The sequence below is a fragment of the Seriola dumerili genome, unplaced genomic scaffold, assembly GCF_002260705.1.
Source record: "Seriola dumerili isolate Sdu_G_001 unplaced genomic scaffold, Sdu_1.0 BDQW01000331.1, whole genome shotgun sequence".
NCBI classification, from domain to species: Eukaryota; Metazoa; Chordata; class Actinopteri; order Carangiformes; family Carangidae; genus Seriola; species Seriola dumerili.
In genome coordinates, this window is record NW_019174586.1 from 5,214,309 (window position 1) to 5,230,508 (window position 16,200).

Below are 16,200 nucleotides of genomic sequence, written 5' to 3' on the forward strand. Positions count from 1 at the left end.
ACTTAAGCTGTTGATTTGTGCTTTGAAATCTGTCCATGTTGTCACTCACTATGCATTGTTGTGCACAATTATCCACTGAGCTAAACAAACCTCTAAAAAAGCTTCAAGACATGAGTTGAAAGTTTTTACCAGAAGCACTGTGAAACTGTGAAAACACTGCTGGGAAACAAATTCAGTGGCGGTAATCACAGAGAGTCAGACCAAATGTATTGTATTTGGTATTAGTAAGGAAACAAAATTAACCAAAGTATATACTAACTGACTGAGTTGGTTAAGCTAACAAAAGTGTCAACGGGGAAAGAGCAATATTACGTGCCCATAGGAAATACAGCACCGTAATTAATCCAGTAAACACACNTGGTAACAAGGAAACAAAATTAACCAAAGTATATACTAACTGACAGATTAGTTAAGCTAACAAAAGTGTCAACGGGGAAAGAGCAATATTACGTGCCCATAGGAAATACAGCACCGTAATTAATCCAGTAAACACACACACACAGAGTCCATGAGAGTTAAAATAAAAAGAGTGAAATATATAAGCGTTAGCCCAACAGCAATTCAACAGTCAACTGGAATGCTGTATTAGCAACATGAAGTGATAAAGTTAATTTAATTCTAATAAATCATAAATAAACTAAAATATATATAAATAAATAATAATATAAATAAAAATATCTATATCAAACAAACAACAAGATTAAAAATGGCTGTTGATATCTGCTTGGTCACAAATCTGAAAATCACCCACAATTGTTCATCAGTTTCAGTTAATACAACAGTTAGCTGTTGTATTAAGCTGAGTTTCTGTTTCCATGGTAACCAAATATGTTTGGCAATATTTGTTTGGTCACAGATCTGACAAAATGGTGGATGTCAGTTAAAGCGATAAAGAACTGTGTCGCTATAGTGACAATATTTAAGTGAAGCCAAATGGTGGTGGCAGGATACAAACAGCAAAAAAAGAAAAAGACATTTTGAGTTGGTGAATTCAAATATTAATTTCTTTGAACATTATGTTTTTTTTGTGAACTTCATCCTTCAGCATATAACGTCTCTATATCAGCACAATGTGAACATGGGCACACATTGAGAAATATCTTGTATTAATTATTATCTCTTATTGGAGAGGGGTGCTTCCGGGACCACCAAGGTCTCCCAGGTTGTTCAAATTAAACCTGATGAGTGCGTGTGTGCGTGCATGTGTGTGTGTGCATGTGTGTGTGTGTGTGGTATTTCTCTGAACCTGCTAATCTCCACATTCACTGGAAGCGACTTTTGCTAGAGATTGGTTCTGCATCAAAGACCTTGCAGTGTGGGTGGGCTTGTGGGCATATTGCAGCTCAACAAGTTGGTTGACTAATTAGCCTCACAATACTTTTTTTCCCATTGAAAAACTCAACAATCCATCTGTGAGGTGGGAGCCCTAATAGCTTCCGGTCTGAGGCACACTGTTGCAAGAATTCATGAATTCAGTGACATTATCTTTGATAGGGAGACTGAGTGATCGGCTTTATTACCAGCCACTGTCACTTGTTCTGGGACAAAGGGCATTGGAGGAAAATAAAATCACCTCACTTGCTTTTAGAATTTTTCACTTGTTTTAAGGGAAATAAGATTTGTAAGGATCGTTACCAGGTGAAATGACTTGTTAAGATGGATACTGTTTGCAATGAGGTGCTGCCAGGGCCATCACCTGTAATGTAATAGGGAACAGTGTTGTGATGGACTGCGACAAGGGCAGCTACTGATGTTCACCTTGAGATAAGGGTCACACTCTTGCCTCATAATCCATAAAGGAACTATAATAGCCTCTCCTTCTGCCAGACACGACCCCTTTTTACACCAAAGTAGAACAACACTGTCTGTCAGTGCAGAACTTTTATACTCTGACAACCTAATTGAACACATACAGGCACATACGACAATACAGCACGTGTGCAGCATGCAATGAAGAGAAGAATGCAAGCAAATACACGTGCACACGTCTGTGATGTAAATTCTTTTATGACTTGTACAAGCTAATATCAGCCAGGCTTAATATAGGAACAAGATAATATAATAGCATCAGAACCAGATGAGAAACGGAATTTGATTAGAAATATAGAGCTCAGTTTGGAGTTTGAAGCCTGCTGTTTTTAGAACAACTATCCTGGAAGCACCTCAGGATGAGAAATGAATAGATTGTGCATCTCTGAGGTCTGGTCAATGATCAAAAGATGGAGACGCAGACAGAAACACCCTCTCTCTTTAGATCTATAGGAAAGGCGTCGTTAGGTTACATCATGTGCAGATGTGGTGACTGTGAAAACTTGCAGCCTGATAAAAATCATTATAGGGTAATAAAGACACTGGTAGAATACAGATGTTAGCTGGTGCTATAGATGCCTATACCATTTATGCTGGAAAAAATAAGTCTCCACATAAAATGTTGATCACGTTTCCTTTTTACTTCTCTACAGAACATTGCAAAAGCACACAGGTGGCCCCTGGTGTAAGCTCGACCTTGGGAGAGTGATTAAAGGACCAGTGTGTAGGATTTAGCAGGGTCTATTAGCAGAAATATAGCAGAAAATAATATTCATCATGTTTTCATTAGTGTGTAATCAACTGTAACTATGAATTGTTGTGTTTTAGTTACCTTTGAGTGAGCCCTTCATATGGGGAGCGGGTCCCCTTCTATAGAGCCAACCGTGTTGCGCCACCATGTTTCTACAGTAGCCTGGAATGGACAAACAAAACACTCGCTCTATAGAGAGGGCCTTTCATGTTTTTACGTCTTCTTTCGTGAGCTTCATAAGTTGATGGGAGTGGTATTCAGTTGGTTGCAGTCTGCAACGTCACTGCTAGATGCCACTACATCCTACACACTGGTCCTTTAAATATGTATGTTTTGAGAGGGTTTCAAATGTATTTAGAGAACATCATCATCATCCTCTACAAAAGTAGCACACTTACTCACGTCTTCGAGAAGAGGCTGATATTTATCGACCACAAGTTTTTTTGTTTTTTTTTATTTGCGTTATATTTTATATGCTTATTTTTATACCAATACTTTACTCAGAATTCCTGAAAATATTGCTCAGCTTTTTACACCACCGAAGCTCTTTGAACTGAGAATTGTGAAGAAGAGAGACAGGGATAGAAACAGAATGAGACAGACAGATTTGTTGACAGGTAATGTTGTTTTGCTCCTCGCTGAGTGGGTTCAGGTCCTTGAAAGAAGTAATTATGGCTGCTTCTTAGCTGCTAATAAAAACCACTGTCATTCTGTTGAAGCATTGCCTCAAAAATGGATTCACTTTGATTCAGAGCAGTTTGATTCCATAATCTGCAGTACGAGGATTATTATACTGCGTGCATGTAAAACAAAAAAACAAAACTAAAGTTCGATATTTTTTTGATTATTGTAAATTGAAGAGTTCATTTCCCAAAATTATGTCGAATCATTACATGATGCCAGTGAATTAATCCCTATGCAGACAATCTATCCTTTAGCAGAGCTATTACTTGTCAACCAAGTGACTGACTCTCCTTGAAATGCCTTTTTTTTGACATTTTCTTCCTGCCACTCACTTTGCAAAAGCAGGTGTCTTGTTTTCAGAATGGTGGGCATATCAAATTCATCTAAATTTATTCAAATTTTTTTCCTGTCAATCATTCACTGGAAGCAGGTGTCATGTTTCTGAAATGACAGATATATAGTAGCTCACTTTGGCACCAAACTTTTGGAGCTACAGATTTTATGGAAACCGACTTTCCAAATTTATGACCTATAAAATGTCCCATCGCCTGCAGCTATTCTGTGACCATTAATGAATTGTAATGTTGTTTTTGCAACTATGATGAGTTCTGCTCGGCCACTAAAATCTATAGCCGCGGCCCGCACAAAGCAGTGATGGACACTTCAGGTCTGACAAAGACAGCTATTAGAGACATAGGGAGAGAGAAAGAGGGGGATACAGGCAGAAAAAGAGAGCAAAATTGGACTAAAGTGAGCAGCCTAATGCCTCCACCAGCAGCTGTCAAGCCATCTCACGGCTCCAGTGCTAAATGAACTCCGCGGTCCTACTGTTCACTCCCCGCCCACCTCCTCCACCCACCTCTGTCTTCCTCGCGCTCCCTCTCCCTGTTCCCCCTCTCCTCTCTCCTCTCTCAGAAAATGGGCACTGAGAATCCATTCTGCCCCACAAATCAAATCATATTATATTGTCATTTTCCATCTCCACTCTGTCTCTCCCTCCCTCTACATCCTCCTTACTCTATCATTTTCCTATCTCACCCCCCTTTCCCTCCTCTGCCTGGACCTCTCTCTCTCTCTCTCTCTCTCTCTCTCTCTCTCTCTCTCTCCCGCTTTCTCTCCCTGACCCGTCAGAAAAGGGCACCTGATGTGATGAAAGATGTGAGTCAAGGGGTGGGGAATTTTCCTATTCCTAAGGTGTAATCCTATCAGATCAGCTGGAGATGTTGGGCTCAAAAGACACAGGTGGCCTGGATGACTCTCAGTTCGATTTGAGCATTTCTCCTCCCTGCAGTACCTCTAGCAGCCGGAGCCACGCGCAAGAGGAAAGCCCATTTAATAACGGCGGCATTTGGCGTCGTTGAGAACAGTCCTTCCTGCCTGAGCGGAATGACATTTCATTGTCATCAAAGTGGAAAACTTTCAGCAGTCTGCTTGGCTCACGGTGACCTCCTTCCATTTGTGATGTGTCATGTTCACCGCCAAATGTAATGGCTTCCATCTTTTAAGGGGAAGTCACAGGCACACAAGGGAGGAGTGGAGTAGGCACACACACACACATCCATGTAGACACACAAGAACACAGGACCGCATTTCTCTTCCTGGGTGAGATAATCTTCCAGGGAAGTCAGAGAGGCTGTTCCAGGTGCTCTAGGTTGCATGCTGTGGTCCATCTATTTAATAGAGGGGCTCCAAATGAAAACCCAGACTTCAACCTGGGAATCAGGCTCCTCATCAGAAATACCTGCCTTTGACCTTGGGGAGATTAGAGCTTCAACATCCGTGGCCAATACTATGAAATAACTATCCTGTCCCTCTCACCAATCTACCTCTCCACTCTACCTCGGGGCTCTTTACAAGTGGAATATCAAGAAGGCCTCTTTGAATGCCTCCCGCTCCCCAGGGCTCAGCTATGCACATATATCAGGGAGTCCAAACAGAGGAAAACAAGTGAATAAAGCAGGTCCCTGAGGGAATCATGACCAGAGCCTGATTGTATTAGATCCTGTGTCCATCACCAACTAGTGTCCGCATCTCTCGGGGGAGGACCTGTGAACTACCTTGATGTAAAAGATTGTGAGGTGAGGATTAAATTCTACAGCTCTGAACAAGTCATACAGAGGTTTATAATGTGAGGGGCAGATGGTTCCTGCAGGTAAAGAATGGATTGGTTCACCACTCCAAACCAGCACTACAACAATGGACAAACAAATAGTTTCCTTCTGAAATTAGAAAAATAACAAAATGTTTGACATACTGTAATTAAATGTAGGCATAGCTGTTTGAAAATGAAGAAAAATTCTTGTATGAAAGTTCTTTAACAATCTGGATATACTGTGATCTTCATTAATGACTGTTTTCTTCTTTTGTACTGAACAAAATAACAAAGTACAAAAAACAAAACTTGAATAAACAAAGTCTTTAAGTAAGTAATTAAAGTAATTAATTCAGCCATTAGTTTTTTGAGGATTAAAAATGAATAAAGAAGAAAAACATGATAAGAATGAAAACAATTACATAAAGCGTGTCCTCAAAAATAGTTTTAAGAGGCGGTTTTATTGATTATGTGGGTTTTAGAAGCCGTAATGCCTCAGACGTGACGTGCCAGGTAGCTCTGGCCCTACAGCCTCTGGCCTTTAGTCTAGCTCTTGCAACTGCCAATTAGCCCCTGCTTTTTTAATTCCCTCATCACCCATGGGAGAAATTAGTCATTTGCTTGCACATGGTCAGCAGCAAAAATGCCCCTTTGCAACAGGGATAGATTAAATATCTTCAGCAGATCAGATTGTTGCAGTAATGGACCATGAACCCCAACTTATACTATTAAAGGATCACTGTACATCACATGCAGCATGAAATAATTTAACTTCCTTTGACATTATGGCTCCATTTGAGTCCATCTACAGTATGGCGCCATCAAGGAAGTATTAAATTGCAAATATAAGCAGGCAGTGGATTACAATACAATGGATCTTTGTTTCCAAGCTATCAAAGTCACTGAAACCCATACTCAGCTTCCTTATATTGAAAGTACTTCCAAATAATGTTCACTGTAATTGGATGTGATTGTTAAGATCAGAGGATCAGGTGGTTGAAAACACATTTGAAACAAGTTAGGAAGTTTGGGGAGTTCAGAATACAGAATACAGAACATAAGGGTTACTGTCAAATACAACCATAAAACGAATTCATGGGTTCTGTAGTCTTTGTAAAATATGTTGAGGTAGGTAGATGCTTAGTGAAGCCTGACTGTTTCTGGGGCCTGTGGGTCAGGAGAGGTTAAAACTCCAGCAATACTTGCAGTATACAGAAGAGCTTTATTAGACCGATGTGTTACAGCTTGTGGCCTTCATCAGGGTCATCACAAAACACAAGTATGAGACACAAAAAGATATTTATTTAGGCCAATTTCAGTCTCAGGCTGGCAGGGAATGTCAAATAGAGGATATGGGTGCCACCATGTTTAGTTCATAGCCTGGAGAAGTGCACCTAAAGGGTGGTACTTAAGATTGTACAAAAGGGACCTTGCCTGTGGATCAGGACACATAAGTTAGACAAAAACAAAAGGTAACTACGTTATACATGTTTATATATTTAAGACATCAACCAATATTAGATTATACAAAAGTAAAACATAATACACTATTCCATCCCATAGGGGCCAAATAGTCATCAATTCTCATACATCAAGACAGAAGTCATGATTTATTTGAAGAAGAGAAATTGCATGTGCCCGCCTAATGAAATGTTATCAATCCCATGTACTGTCTTCACCAGACATTTTATGTTTTTGAGGTTTTTCCATCATAAGAAATGCACAAAAAGTGAAGAATGTCCTTGTTTGTGCTGGAATTGTGAGGTATATATAGTACTTAAAATGACAATTTGAATTCTGCAAAATGATTTGGGGATTATAAATATTGTTTTCTGTTGCTTTGGGATATCTGAAATCCTTTTTGGCATTAAAGGCTTTTTGCAATTCACTCAGTGTCAATCACTGACAGAAACTTTTGGGGCTTTGGGACTGAAGGAGCAGCATTAAGTCAGCTGCATCAGGGCAACCAATAATGTCATTTCAGTATGCAAATATCCTTATGAGTGGAGCTTTTACTTCTTTTGCAATGGCCAGGAGCCAAGGGCCAGTCCAAGTTCACTGTGCACACAGAAGAAGCCCATAGGTAAAAGCAAATCTTACTAGCCTTACCGGCAGACAACAGCTAGGAGGTGCTGGGAGGCACGTTGGTTTAATTTGATCTCTTGTCTCCCGAAGTTACAGGAAAGGGGCCAACATACTCCATCACCATGTGGGAAAGATTTTGAGTAAATGTGGAAAAAAAATTGAATAAACACAAAAAAGACAAACATGACTTCTATCTAAATGTGGGATAAAGTTAGAGATGAAGTAGTGATTATCATGTCTTGTCGGTGATTATGAAGTGTGAAGAGGGAGGGTGGAGGTATGGTGTGTCAGTCTATTATACCCATTTGTCAAGAGCTGACAAAGAAATAACTTAATCAAGTTGTCAAGGAAATTTCTATAGTCAGGACCATTGTGCATGCACATGTATTGTACCTGTGGTACAAATAGATGTCACTTAAAGTGATGTAGTTTTCACAGGGCTAGTTGGTGAAGTATTGTAGCTGCAACAAGTCCTCCAACCTAAACGGCCATAAAGGTCGTTGTCCCTACCCTCGTATACAACCCATGGGAGTGTAGCAGCGACAGCCAGCAACATGCTAGTTAGCTGAGAACTTGCTAGTGCAAGTTAGTCGCAGCAATTCTCCAAATGAGGTAGCTTGCTCACTAGGTAACTGTCACTTAGCAAGTTGGCTACCTGGGTTGCTTATGGGACAATATACAGTATGTTCACACAGTTTATCAGCTCATATCTGTCTCCTAACTGTCTGCAAACATTCCCTCTTGTGCAGATCAGTGTGTATTCCAGCAGAGGAGGATTAAAAAAGTGTGCAGTGCAACACAGCTAATAATATAGCTGGGTTTAGGACCCCCCAGCTCCTCATTCTCTCAGAGATCACTGCTGTAAAATGTTTCCTATTGATACATGGCACAAATTTGCACATCAAAGTTCGCCAAAGTTCAACACAACATGAATAAAAGTGTGTATTTACTTAACCTCTGCAAGCAAATCCACTAATGTTGACAATTAAACTGCAATGATATTGCTGCAAGATCTGGCTGTTTAATGCTCGTGTGAGCAGCCTTCAGATGAAACACAGGCTTTTTTACAGCTGATGTACTGTGGCATCACACTTAGCACAATGTAACATTAAAGCTGAATGAGGTCAAAAGTGCAGTCAACTTGAGACAAACCATACAATATTAATATCATTTAACAAGCAACAGTGCTTTTCCACAAATTAAATATTTTGTTTTTTCACCTTTTAAGGCAGAAACTCTCACAGTTGTACACTGTAGGAATACCAATCTGCTAAATACAAAGAATGTGAAGTCATTTTTGAAGTAGTAGTAGTAGTAGTAGTAGTAGTAGTAGTAGTAGAAAAGTCACCATCCTTCCTTTTTAAAAGACCTGTGCGAACCTGAATGAGCTGAGAGAAAAGGTTTTGCCTTTGCCTTTAGCATCATCACACCATTATTCAGCGACCTTCAACCTTCACCCTTCACCCCTCCCCTTGCCTATGAGCAATCAATAAATATGCTATTTCAAGTCATGATGAGAAAATCAATCTGAGCATTTTTTTTCCACCACCTCCCACAACCAACTCTCCTCCTCTCCTACTATGTTTCTCAGAGTGCCTCCAAGGACTGCCTGTCAAAGTGGAAAGTATTTTCAAGGACTGCTCTGGATGCAGTTGAATGGGGAGATAAATGAAGCTTGACAAACATAAGAAATGTGCTGCACAGGAGAGCTATGGATGCTGTTTGACTTATTTCAGACAAATCTCACTCACCACAAAAAAAAGCCTTTAGATTGACTGTGATCAATTGATCATCGCTTTGCAAGCGAAAAATAAAAAAAAACACCTCATTTTGAAATTGCTGCTTTGGAGGTTGCATCCAAAATTCAAGAATCATCTTTTCATTTGCATATCCCTGCTGACCATGCCTCTGTATTTTTGATTTTGACAGTATTGAAGCATTTATTAACACAAGACACACATAAAAAGACTTATTATTACATCTGATGTACAGTCTTTTAGAGGAAAATTCAAGTCAGGACTGTCAGGGGTGAAAAAAACTACTCCTATAGCTCCACTGCACTGCTATTGAATATCCTTGACTACATCACGTTATTTATTGAGCTGTATGTAATTAATGAACAGAATATGAGAAATCGCTTTAATCTTCTGCATCATGTCTTGTTCTTGGCACACACCTCTCACATTGTAATGTTTGCTAATATATAGAGCTAACAATACATACATGACGTTTTCTGGTCATATGAAGATTTAAAATTTAGGCTGTAACTTAAACTTAGTGACATTACTTTTTTTTTTTGTCTTTAAGAGACAATGACCAGCTATGGAACCAGCTGAAATGACATTCAAATATATGAATCATTTATTAGGTGTATGTCTTCACCCTATGCGCACCCTGAGACTGTTCATGTTGCTAACATATGTAGAAATATTCTGATGGGTGGGACCTGCATATAACTAGGAGGACAAACTAACCTCACAAACAAACAACAATGAAGCCTCTTGGTGAAAAGTCCTCAAGTCTTAAACAACAAATCCAATGTCCTTTGACTTTAGATATAATACACCTGGATAAGTTACAATTGTTCTCGTCTGCCCTTCACTTGAATTATATTTAATGGTTCCATATTTTACACTTTCCTGGTGTTTTATTTGACGTGTTGATATCCATAAGAAGATGTATTTGTGGTATCTCAGTGTAGTTTTATATGTCCTCTCTCGGGCTAGCAACAATAGGTCTGTTTTCTGAGTGATTGAATAAAAATATTGCTAATTTCACTGGGAGAATCCAAATCCTGCAAGGTTGGATGCTGGGTCCAAGTGAGGGACATAGCTGAGGGCTGACTGTTTTGTCTTGACATCACAAAGGTACAAAAGTCCTGACAGCTCATTTTAGGGCAGTGTTTGAATGTGGGCTGTGTGCATTTTGTCCATGGATTGCACACCTTGATACTTTCACAGTATTTATACAGCACATAGACCTGCTTTATCAATAAATACATGGAAATCTCACTTTCCACAATAAGGGACCTTTAAAATAGAAATCTGTCTTTTAAATGCAGATACAGACAAATGAAAAATTAAATGAAAACCTGAATAAATGGTTGGAGAAACATAGTGAATGTTGATGATTCACGGCCACCGATTTAATGAGTATGAAATTGATGAGAATCATCCTCACGTCACATGTCGACCGAGCTGAACACGTACATGGAATGTTTCTGAGTGACGTGTTAGACAGCGCTCTTGCACAACCATAAAAATGAGCAGAAATGCTGATTATCCCTCCAGTAGAGACTTCCAGAATCTATGCTAGGCAGAAATGAAGCTGTTATGGCGGCTGACACCTCACTAAGACACTTTATTTTGTTTTTTTCTTTAATTCATCTCCTATTTCTTAGGTGGTTTCAGAGCGCAACATAAGTAGATATGACTTTTGACTCAATGTATTAAGTGAAAAAACGACACAGTCACAGTGAGAACTGTCAGATCAAAATGTGTTTTTGTTGCATCACACTCCACTGAGCTGCATGGCCCCTCTCCCAAAACCATTTCTATGCATATTACTGCCAGCAGTCACTGCTAGAGCAGCTACTGCTCTGCCTTTGGCTCTTTTGCACCTTCTCCTCAGCATCAGCATCTGACTGTCTTTCAAACACAACGGCAAATAACATTTGAGATCAGCGCTTCCAACCATCTTATTTTAATTTGATAGAGTACCTTGCTGATTTGTTGTTGCATGTAATGCACATTATGTTTGGAGTACATGTGTACATTGAGGATGGAAAACAGGTCACTTCTAAACATGGATGTGGGCAGTAAACACAAGTATGAAGGTCTGTAAAGTAAATGCCTTATTTGAACTGATATCACACATTTAACAAAGTCTATATTACAATTAAATTACACTTAAACTTTTCAGAGGATATAATTTTGTTTATTGTTTACATAGAGTATACACTTACATTAAAACATTTTAGCAGCTATTATTAGCAGTTAGCCACTAAACAATTATGATTATCTTCAGTACAAAAACTATTATAAAAGAAAATTAACTCCGTTATCAACATAGTCCTTAATCAGGAGAATTAACCTTTTCACCACATGAATTTATGTCTATATCAAACCCATGAATTTACTTTAATGTCCAGACTAAATCATTCAGCAGCCCAGTTATACACAGTATAACTAAATTATTCACAGTCAAGTAATAGGCTACATCAGAACATAGTTTCAGCCTTATGGCAGTCATCACTTTGCAGAAAAATGGTCACAGTAGGCTTTCACCTGCAGTACAGAAAAATATTTAATATCTATGTGTTCTTATATTTTTTCCAGAATACAAGAAATAAAGACATTGCTAAAAAGCCGAATAATATTCCTTTACTATCATTTGTATCAGTCATTTGTTTTTCAGATGTGCTTGTCACCACGGTGTAAAATAGATATTTAAATGCAGGGAACAGTTGTGTGACTGTTTGATCGCTTGGATGACCTTATTTACTGTCTAATGGATTCAGCACTTGCCTACCAACAAAAGATGAACACACTTTATTAGAGTCTAAACAAATAGTCAAGAAATATATAGTTGATCAAAATGAAATCAATGCACAACTACTTTGGTCTATTCAAGTGAAAATGTCAAAGATTCACTGTTTTTAGATTCTCAGATGGAAGGATTTTTTGCTTTTCTTTGTCTTCTATGGCAGTTAACTGAATATTTTTGAGGTTTGTTTGTTATAAAAAAAAATATGATAAAAAGAAGACACTTGAATATATCACCTTTGGCGTGGGAAATTATCCCAGGCATTTTTCATTATTTTGTGTTATATTAATAGAATTAACAATTTACTGATTCTGAAACAACATCTGAGTAAACATGAGCTAAAGTCCACAGGTAAACTTGTACCTGAGTAGACCACATATCAAACTTTGAGTATGTGTCTGGCCTGAAACAATGCATGGAGGTGTGCATTGCAGGTGTTGTTGTTTTTATTGCTGCACGGTGAAGCCAGAGGCAGTTTTCCGCATTGTGCACAATAAAGTTCCAAACAAACTAACTTCCCCTATTTGTGAATGTTTCACTTTGTACCTCAGCAGTGGTGTAACGAAAACCAAATTAACAAGATCAATATGAGAGAGCACAGCTCAATCCACTTGCTTTCTTGCTTACTTTACTCTTCGGATTGAATGAACTCTTCAAAAGTTCACTCACTTCAAAAGTTCAACTCTCTGTGTGGACCGGCATACATTTACACTAAATACTGTATGGCTACACAACTTCAAATAAAAAAATCAAAAAGAGGACGAGAGAAAAAAAATTAGAAGGATCTGTATTTCTGTGTGAGTCAAGGACATTTCTAATGGGGCAGAATAAATTTAGCTGACCTTAACCAGTGTGACTTCCTCTGACTGTAACAGTATTCCTAAACATTAACATTCATCATCAACAGCCAACACTGCGCGGTGCAAGGGTCAAAGAAACTGTGCAGAAAGCATAGCTAAGGGTAAAAACATACTGGCAGCAAGAAAATAGTTGGGTGTTGACAAACTCTGCCTTGGGGGTGTCTAAGGTTAGCCAGATCACTGAGAAAAACACAATGCTATACAGTAGAGTATGTCTGCATTCTCTATATTGTAACTTACTCATGCGGTAGACAGTTTTATGTACTTTAGTAGAAAGTACTACCCTATGAACACGAGCCACAGGAAAGTCTGTGGATTATTATGTTTTTCAAAAGAAACACTGCTGTTGGAAACTGTCCACATGAGAAAAAGGAGAGCAATTGTCCTTTGATCAAAAGCTTAATGTGATAATGACTCTGGCAAGTTCCAAAATGTTCATCCTGAATTAATCTCCAAAACGTTCACTGGTAAGGTTTGCCATTCTTTTTTCCCCACAACGTCTGAACAATATCCGCTCATACAATCCGGTCTCCTAGAAATTACATTACATTTCTGACCAAACTGTTCTCACAATTACGTTGTGGTGACAAACATTAGCGCTGGCTGGATTATTTTCAGAGGAAATGTTTTCTTTGCCACAGTTATGAACTGCACCAGATTCGAGGGGAGATGATCAGGGTGGATGGCAGCCTTATAAAATTGGACTTTTTCTGTATTAAATCCGACCATGATCTTTCCCTAGCCTTCAGCAAGTGCTGCTTGAACATGTCTGTAAACAAAGTTAAATAATAATGTAGTAAAACATTGTCGGTTAACATTTCCACATTATATCTATAGAAAACATATTCCAATCCATTATGTTTCCTTCAAAATGTAGTATTGGTCTCAAATTAGTTGTTTGTAAACGTAATTTCCAAGAAACAGGGTTGGCTCATATCATCTACAGCATTATTCATTTTTTACTTGATGAATGTTAAATACTTTTATGATTATGATCAAGTTAGCAGTTGGTTAAGGTTTGATTGTGATCTTTGAGCTCTGCACAGGAAATATTTACTTTAACAATACATTTACACACGTTTTCCCTAATGCCAACCAACCACACTGACTATGCCCCTCACTTACTTGCGGTGCAGAAATGGGGCACATTCTGTACTAAAACAATTTTCCTTGAAAACATATGGGCAAAACAAATTGGTAGTATAAAAACATATTTTCATTTTTAAACAAATAATTTGCCATTAAAGTATGAGGTCTTATGCGGTTGAGTTTTTCCAATTACAATTTTTAGATACTTAGTCCACAAAAAAAAAAAAACTTCCATTCATATCAGCTTAAATGGGCTGGTGCAGAAACCTCAGCAGAAAGCTTCTCAAAACACCAGAGCATATTATCTGTATGGTCTGATGCCACTTGAGGTAAGGAGGGAAAACAACTTTTGTATTTTAAGTGAACTGACGCTTCAATTTCCTAACATCAATTATTCTCAGAGTAGGGGTCCCACTTCAGAAGAAAAAAAATTAAACCATTTCACTTTTGATGTTGGCACGTGTGGCAGCAGCATGCTGTACACACGCAGGGACAGCGAGTGCTTGTGTGCGTCACGTCTCTCTGCCCGTTAGTCCTCTGTGCTGTGTGGCTGTATCTTTAGCCTTGCACGTAGCCCTCACCATCGCCTCTAATGACAATACTGTAACACTGCCAGAGTCCTCACAGATTGAATATCCTAAAGCCAGGCAAAGCTGTCATTGACAAAGAGTGAGTGAGTGCGTATGTGCGAGTGTGTACGCACACATCTGCCTTTTGCCTTCTATAACCATGTTGCCTTGACAACCATGCCTCTGTGTTCTTTGTCCTTTGTCACTGTACAGAGCAGTAACAGGATGAAATCAAGGTCGTCCAAAAGCATCAGACAAGAAGCAAAGAGCATGGAAAGAAAAAAATGTATTTTTGTATCTAAAACAAAAAATTCCCCCATTTGATACACAAAAACTGAATGTTTTGATCATAGCTGATCCTTTTATGGCATTTATGAATGTGTCACTTACAGGACTCCCTGGTGTGTCTGCTTTGTTTTCCAGCTCGTGTCTATTCATCAGGGGAGGCTGGCACATCTTTGGAGACCTGTGCCCCTCTAATCCCAGAGAAAAAAGAAGCAAGATGGCAGCAAGTACCTCGAGCAATTAACAGAAGAGAAAATAGCCAGAAGTGGCCACTGGCAAATTGGAGGGTGACATATGTCAGTTAAAGACAGTGTCCCGGAGAGACGATGTGACATTTGAATGCAGCAGACAGAGGTCTGTTTGCACAGGGAGATCAGCTCAGTTTGATATTCAAGGTTGGGTGTGGATACATAACAATCAAGTGTCTGTGTGTATGTTTATGTGTGTGCGTTTGGGTGTTTGTTGTGTTCATGGTGTCATGTACAGCATCTTAAATGTTTTGACATTCAGAAGTTATTCTGCATTTAAAGTTGAACTGAAATTCTGCTGACTTATTTCATCACAAATGTTCTATAATGATCCTGCAGCTATTGTGCATGGTTTTCCAGTTCACTAAAGAGGATCTTTTGGACACTGAAAAGCATTCAAGCTTCAGAACTCTGCAGTGGTTTGCTGACGTTTGAGCGCCGGCACAGGCATGTCATAGCCTTATTAAGTCTACAAATATTTCTCACATAGTGAGAGTGAGATAGTTATTTATCGTCTCGGGGAAATCATTGTTGTCCATTAGCTCATGTTGATAATAATAATAATAGTTAATAATAAATAAACAATAATAATTAAATTAGTCCACTTCCTTTGGCTGAGGTGTTGTATAGCCTGATGGCAGTGGAAACAAAGGCTCTCCTGAACCTCTCTGTTCTGCAGTGAAATGAGATGTTTGCTGCAGCTGTAGCTGCTTCTCTGTCCCGTCATAATGTTGTGGAGAGGATGGTTGGTATTGTTCAAGATGGCTTCCATCTTACATTGCATGCATCTCTCCACAATAGTCCTGCGTGAGTCCAGACTCTCGCCAAGTGCAGACTCTGCCTTTTAGACCAGCTTGTCCAGTCTCCTTGTGTTCATGTCGGACATGCTGCTGCCCCAGCAGACTGCAGCATAAAAAAGTACACTGGCCACCACTGACTGATAAAACATGTGCAGCATTTCACTGCAGACGTCAAAGGACCTGAGCCTCCTGAGGAAAAAGAGCCTGCTCTGCCCTTTCAGGTAGATGGCATCTGTGTTCTGGGACCAGTCCAGTTTAATGTCCAGGTGCACAGCTAGGTATTTATAGGTGTGCACCACCTAAATGTCCTTCCCTTGAATGTTGACTGGCTGAAGGGTGGGCCTAGACCTACAAAAGGCGATGACCATCTCCTTGGTCTTGGA